This window comes from Benincasa hispida, chromosome 11, assembly GCF_009727055.1.
Source record: "Benincasa hispida cultivar B227 chromosome 11, ASM972705v1, whole genome shotgun sequence".
Lineage (NCBI taxonomy): Eukaryota > Viridiplantae > Streptophyta > Magnoliopsida > Cucurbitales > Cucurbitaceae > Benincasa > Benincasa hispida.
In genome coordinates this window covers 79,909,866-79,917,305 of record NC_052359.1, presented here as the reverse complement: position 1 = coordinate 79,917,305, position 7,440 = coordinate 79,909,866, and the positions used below count along the sequence as shown (strand labels likewise).

Here is a 7,440-nt window from a genome sequence, read left to right as displayed (position 1 = left end):
AGAGATTTGACCCAGCCGTTATTACGAACAACCTGTGAAGGGTTAACTTACTAATCATGGTTATATCGAGTGGACATAATATATCTACAGTGAGGGGAGTTCAATTATGGGCTTTAGTGAAGTGATCCATTAGTTAACGAATGGGGATTAATTCAGTCTAATGAGTTTGGCCAATTAATCTCAGATCATTGGAGCCCATGATCTGTAGGTCCGCAAGGTCCCCCTACTAGCTCGTAAATGGATTAACTCTAGAGTAGTGTGATAAGTTAATTTGAAAACGTTCAAATTAGAATTAAAGGAATTAGTAATTATACGAGATATAATTACACGTTTAGTTTTAAGAATTAAACAGAATTAGAGAATTAATATTTAAATATGGTTTAAATATATGAAGGTGGATTTGTGTAAAATTATTTAATATTTGATATTAAATTATTTAGAATTATTTAAATTGTTTAAATAATTATTTATTAATTTTATTGGAAAAATTAATTTATGAAATTAATAATTTTTTATTTTTGAAATCAAATTTTTTTTTTTCTAAAATCAAATTCAGAATTTGATAAGTTGAAAAATACACAAAATGGAAAATTGGGATTTTCCATTATCATCTTCAAGTAGCTCACCCATAACTCACCATTTTCAAGCTTCAATTATTCCAAGCATGAGTTGCATCTCATGTAGCTATCTTTCTTGCATGATGGTCTGCAATATATTGAAGAAATTGGAGTGAATTTTAGGCATGCAATCGATAGAATTTTTCCTGAAAAATTCGGTTGAAGAAGGAGTTCTTCAAAGTGGGTTGTTGCTATGAGTTCTTCTCCTAATTCCCTTAATTCAAGCTTATTTTGAGTCCTACAACTCAATCTAGAGCACCAAAAGAATAGTAAGGAAGATCTTTGGGTGGTCTACAACAAGATTCGGAGAGATTTGCAGCTAGAAATCGAGATTTCGAGGGTTCTACTAAGATATGACTTAAAACCCATTTATTTCTGTGTAAGCATGTTTTAGTTTCTGTCGAAATTAAGGAATTAGAGTACTTAATAATCCTTGTCGCTTCCGCTGCATGGTGATACAATCCAACAATTGGTATCAGAGCATTTTATAAGCATTCAATTTGGTTTAATTTTTGTGTGGTGGATGTTTTTCATAAGTTATATGAAATTGCTGCACTGATATGGTTTTTTGAGTTTTGGATTTTTATTTCTCTTTGATTTCTCAATCAAATTTGTAATTGGCTCTTTCTTGATGAGCTTATATGTGTTCTCAAGAGTTTGTAATTTATTTGGAGTCATTAGAGTTGAAATTAAGCTGTAATTGAAGAAACAAGTGAAAAGGCCGAGTTGCAGATTCCAGCTTTTCAGCCTCTATTCATATCGTCATTGAGTTTCAGTGCTAGACGATCGTTTAGTTTTAGGCGTTAGTCGATGTGAAGAAAAGCTAGATGATCGTGTAGCTTTGGGCGTTGAGCATTGAAATGTTGTGCCGTTAGACGATCGTGTACCTGTGGGAGCTAAACGATGCGTTGAAGTGCTATACGATGGCACTACACGATCGTGTAGCTTCACGTGGGAGCTAAATGATGCGTTGAAGAGCTATGCGATAACATTACACGATCGTTTACCTTTGTGCGGCAGCTAAACAATGCGTTGAAGAGCTATGCGATAACACTACACGATCGTTTACTTTTGTGCGACAGCTAAACGATGCGTTGAAATGCTATGCACGCACTAAACGACCAACAAGAGGCGCTATGTGATGGCTCTAAGCGATCGTGTAGTATTTGTCTAGCGTTAGACGATGGTGCTGCACAATAGTGTTAGATACTAAGCGATTGTGTAGCATTGCCCAACACTAGATAATGACTCTATGCGATAGATAGAAAACACTACACAATCATGTAGCTTGGTTAGGCACTATGTGTTGGCCGCTACACGATCAGGCGAACAGTAAACGATCAGGAAAATGCAAAACGATGGTCGTCAATGTTAAACGATGAGCCTTAGCGAGATTTTGAGCATGGAGCAAGAGCAGCCAGTTCAACCGGTTCTCTTGAGGTCCGGTCCGATTCAGCCTCAAATGGTTTTTGGCTCGTCCGATTCAGACGATTTGGGTTCTGTTCAAGCTACTTGGGTTCGATTTGGAGCGGTTCGAGTGGTCCGGAAGCGGTGTAGAAGCTGTTTTGTAATATTTAGGCTTTTGCTTGCTTGTGTTTTTGCCAAAACTAAAACCATATCAGTCTGTGTTTAATTATTTATGCATTTGATGTATGTTATAACTAAATAAATCCTGTATGTGCATATAGTATTCCATGTAGATTTAAAATCCCACCGTAGAAAGCATGCTACATGCATTGAAAGTATGTTATGATTTATTATAATATATAGTATGCACGTTAGGATTTCTTGTTTAATATAATGGTTATATTAAATATTGAATGCCTTTATGTATGTTGTGGATGTTTAGTATGTCTAAAATTTTATAAGTTGTTATAAAATTGGGTTAGACGTTTAAAATCCATAACAAAGAACAAGTTGCATGCTCACGTAGGTTAACCACTCGTTTTAATAGTTAAAATAGGTCGTTAAACTTGTAAAACTCGGGTTACAAACTCAACCGGTATATAATTCTGTTGAAGGCTGGGGGTTTAAGTTGACGGTCTATGGAGCACCTCCTACCTGGGGATTATGGCCGAATTTTTTAGCATTGGTAATCGGTTTTATGAGCATATGTGAGCGATGTGAGATAATAAAACGGTTTATCACCTAGACATCGTAGGTTTAAATCCATTTATAAGTGTTATACTTGGATAAACCACATAGACTTAGGGTTGTTTTTATTAGCTGGAAAAGAACCTAAATATAAATTTACCCTTTTAAATAGAACACTTCAGTGGTAGTCCAATAACTTCTATATGATAAAGTTATTAGAAAACTTCAGTGTGAGATTAATAACATATTCGATATGTTATTCTTAGCTCTTACGTCCCTAAGAGTTCACAATCTAGATTTAAGTGGTACTTCATGTCACCCTGGAAGTGATCTCCATTCGAAAATTATTTTTTAGCTTAAATTTAGACTTTGATGAATAAGGGGAAGTTGTTCAAACATAAATTAAGTATATGATTTCAACTGCCACGTCTCCACATAGTTCACACTGTGAGATTCATATGACGCTTCGTGTCGCCTTGGAAGTGACCTCTATTCAGAAGTGGATGTATGAGTCAATACCAAGGTGAACGGGGGAAGTAGTTCATAGTAAGTGTGTGAAGGAAATGTGTCAACATATCTTGTCTCTCTCCCGTTAGTTTGGACCGTGAGATTCCTATGTTGTGTTTGTTGGTTCGCTTTAAGCGGCCCTTTGCTAGTCGTTTAACGATGGCTATCCCCTCGGAGGGTTGTAACATAGGATTCAGAACAACTCAAGCTCCAGAGATGGATAGTATTTCTTAGGTTTATTCCCAACCTTGACTCTCAACTTCGGTAGCATAGTTGGGACTGACCTTTGACGTCTGAAAACGAAGGGTTACACTTATAGAATTATTAAGTGTTAATAATCTCTTACCAAAAACGGTACTTAAATGACTATCAGAATATGAGTTATTTTGGAGATAGTATTTAGTCAAGAATGTCTTGCTGTAGTATCGTTATAAAAGAATAATCTTGGATACATTATTAATTTGCTAAAATTTGATTGGATTTAAAAGCAATACACTTATAAAATTTGTTTATAATTTCATAATGACGAGTTCAATAATACAATTGTTGGCGTTAGCTAAACTGATTGGGGATAATTATGTAACCTGTAAATCAAATTTGAACATGATACTTGTGATAGACGATTTGCGGTTTTTTTCTTAACAGAGGATTGTCCTCCAGTTCTAAGCTTTAACACAAAACCAAACTGTTCGAAAAATGTATGATAGATGGATCATGACGAATGATAAAGCCCATGCTTATATCCTCGCCAAAATATCTGATGTTTTGGCGAAGAAAAATGAGGAAATGAGTATTGCCAAAGAGATTATGGAATCTCTGCGAGGGATGTTTGGACAACCGTCCTTCACCCAGAGGCATGATGCCATAAAATGCGTTTACAATAGCCGCATGAAAGAGGGGGCCTGATGACGAGTTCATAATAATACAATTTGTTGGCGTTAGCTAAATCTGATTGGGGATTAATTATGTAACCTGTAAAATCAAATTTGAACATGATACTTGTGATAGACGATTTGCGGTTTTTCTTAACAGAGGATTGTCCTCCAATTCTAAGCTTTAACACAAACCAAACTGTTCGAAAAATGTATGATAGATGGATCATGAACGAATGATAAAGCCATGCTTATATCCTCGCCAAAATATCTGATGTTTTGGCGAAGAAACATGAGGAAATGAGTATTGCCAAAGAGATTATGGAATCTCTGCGAGGGATGTTTGGACAACCGTCCTTCACCCAGAGGCATGATGCCATAAAATGCGTTTACAATAGCCGCATGAAAGAGGGGGCCTCTATTCATGAACATGTCTTAGACATGATGGTCCACTTTAATGTGGCTAAAGTAAACGACGTTGTTGTTGACGAGAGAAGTCAAGTTGGTTTTATTCTAGAATCTCTTCTGAAGAGTTTTTTGCAATTTTGTACAAATGCACTGATGAATAAAATTGAATACAGTTTGACGACTCTGCTAAATGAGCTACGGGCTTACTAGACTATGTTGAGAACTAAGGGTCTAGAATCATAAGTAAATGTTACTATTGTTAAGAAGGGAGGAACGTCCTCCAAGCCTGATGTTGCCTCCTCTTCGAAGAGTAAGAGTATTCCTGTGAAGAAGGGCAAAGGGAAAGGGAAGAAGAAACCTACTGGAAAGAAAGACAAGAAAAACGCTGCAGAGAAAGGGAAGTGTTTCCATTGTAATGAAGAAGGGCATTGGAAGAGAAATTGCCCTCAGTACATTGCCGAGAAGAGAGCAGAGAAAGCTAAACAGGCAAACTAGTTCCTGGGGACAACTTGCTCAGCTTGACCAGTGGAAGATATTGCTGCTTGATCTTACTTGCTTTTATGATCTTGTAAAGAACAAATTGTATATTTTTTATGTAAATAAAATGTTCATTATCGAAAAATATGTTTGTTCTATCTTATAGCAATTTCTTTTAAGAATCAAATTGTAAAAAGCCATTTGTAAATATTCAGATATTTAAAAATGGCTAGATCAAAGTATAGAAAGTTTAAAGATTTTTAGATCTGACTGTTAACAAAGAATTGTTAAGACAAGTCAAATACGTTTTACTCAAAGAGTTGAGAGTACCTCAATGTAGTGAGAGGAAAGTGTGCTTCCTGGTCATTATTGAGAATAAGATGCATTCCCATATGGTTTAATTAAAAGCCTATTATACACTAACATGTTTACAATGATTCTCTCGGCTAAAGTGTTTAAGAATCAGATTAATAACCTAGGGCAAGTGGGAGAAATATTAGGTATGGGATACTAAATGGTAAACCATGGGTATGAAATGCCCTAGTTTATTGTATTTCTCTATAAAAATTAGAAATTCAGTCTTATAATTGGATATATAAGTTACCACTGGAGTTTTAGTCCAAGTGGGAGTTTGTTGGGTTTTATGTCCTAAAACTTGTGGTTTGTAAACAATTGAACTTATTCTGAAAATTCAATAAGTTATTATTGAATAGATGTTTGCTTAATAGAAATCCAATAAACCAAAAGTCCCTTGACTATTACATGAGTACTTGAACTTTATGTGGAGACATAAAAGTGGATCAGTTTCAAGTATATAGTCAAAATGATCTATAGTATATGAATAAGGTTGGGTGTCTTATTTTGGTAACACTATAGGATGTGACCTGCTCTGTAGTTGTTACAAAGAGTTGTAAAGTGCTACAAACGAAGTGATCCTAATTCGTACATGTTATGACATAAGAAGTGGGGGCGTCCATGTGCAAAAGGGTTTGTACAAGATCGGACCATGAAATCAGTCACTCTTACTTTATAACATTGTTTACTGTTTAAGATTGACTATTTCAAAGCGATGACCTAGGTAACTTGACCTTAATTTTGAGCTAATTCTAAACTCCTGTTAATGCGAGATTATCCTTAGATTTATATAAGTGAGAGTTGGCTCAACAGTGCCGGCTCAATAACCTCCATTTTAGGGGTAAGACAGGATAGATAGCTAGGGACATAGGATGCAAGACGGAATTCACTCCTACCTGCTGTTAGGGATAGTAGAGAGGTTGTTCCCTTAAGTTTTAATTATGGGTCTTGAACAAGGGGCCCCACCCTCTCACTGGCTCGAGAGGGACTTGATTTGTTGATTGGATCACAAATCAATTGTTAGAGGATTAGTGGGACTTGAGGAACAAGAGGTAATTTCGGGGGTAAAACAGAGATTTAACCTAATCGTTATTACAAACAACCTGTGAAGGGTTAACTTACTAATCATGGTTATATCGAGTGGACATAATATATCTACAGTGAGGAGAATTCAACTATGGGCTTTAGTGGAGTGATCCATTAGTTAACGAATGGGGGTTAGTTCGGTCTAATGAGTTTAGCCGATTAATCTCGGATCGTTGGAGCGATTTACAGCTAAAAATTGAGATTTCGAGGGTTCTACAAAGGTATGACTTGAAACCCATTTATTTCTATATAAGCATTCTTTAGTTTCTGCCAAAATTAATGAATTAGAGTGCTTAATGATCCTTGTCGCTTCCGCTGCGTGATGATACAATCCAACAAGCAGATGCACATATTTTCATGATGTTTGTTAACGTTCTACCAGCTCTGCCACTGCTGCAACCATTGAAAAACGCGGATAGATCGTTAGGTTTTATTAAAATGGAACCCATTTTTCTGAAGATTGAAATGGGAATAAAGGAAAAATGTAATCAAAGGCATGAATATATGGAGAGAGCTTTAAATTAAACATTAACTATTAGCTAACAAACTAACTAATAATCCAAAAAAATATTGTTCTACAGTATTAGCTATTGTTGTAATACCCACTTTGAAGAACTTCAAAGAGAGAAGAAAGCCATTGGGAAATGAGTAAACCTTAAAACAGAAGATGAGGGAAAGGAAATCATTGTTAAAACTTCAAGACAGTTGGAAGAGCTTCGGACAGAGGAAATCAATGAAAATTATGGAAAAAGACATTATTGTTCTAACTATTTTTTTTTTAAAAAAAAGTGAATTAAATTCAAGTAGATGTAATATTAACAATAGCAGTTCAAACAAACAACCTCCACATATTTGGTTATTGAATTTCCTATTCTTTTCTCCTTTTTTTTTCATACTTAAATTTCAAATTTAGTTTCTCAATTCTTTAAAATGTTTAATAATTTTTGTTGTGTTATTTGACAATATTTCTCACTTGGTACTTGATACTTGATATTTCCTCACATTCACTATTGTTTAAAAATCGG

General features: G+C 35.3%; 1 pseudogene; it reads right to left on the bottom strand.

Annotated features, from left to right (window-relative positions):
• Nucleotides 1–6,864, bottom strand: part of LOC120090886 — a 9,461-nt pseudogene extending 2,597 nt beyond the window's left edge.
• Between the last annotated feature and the right edge of the window lie 576 nt (nt 6,865–7,440).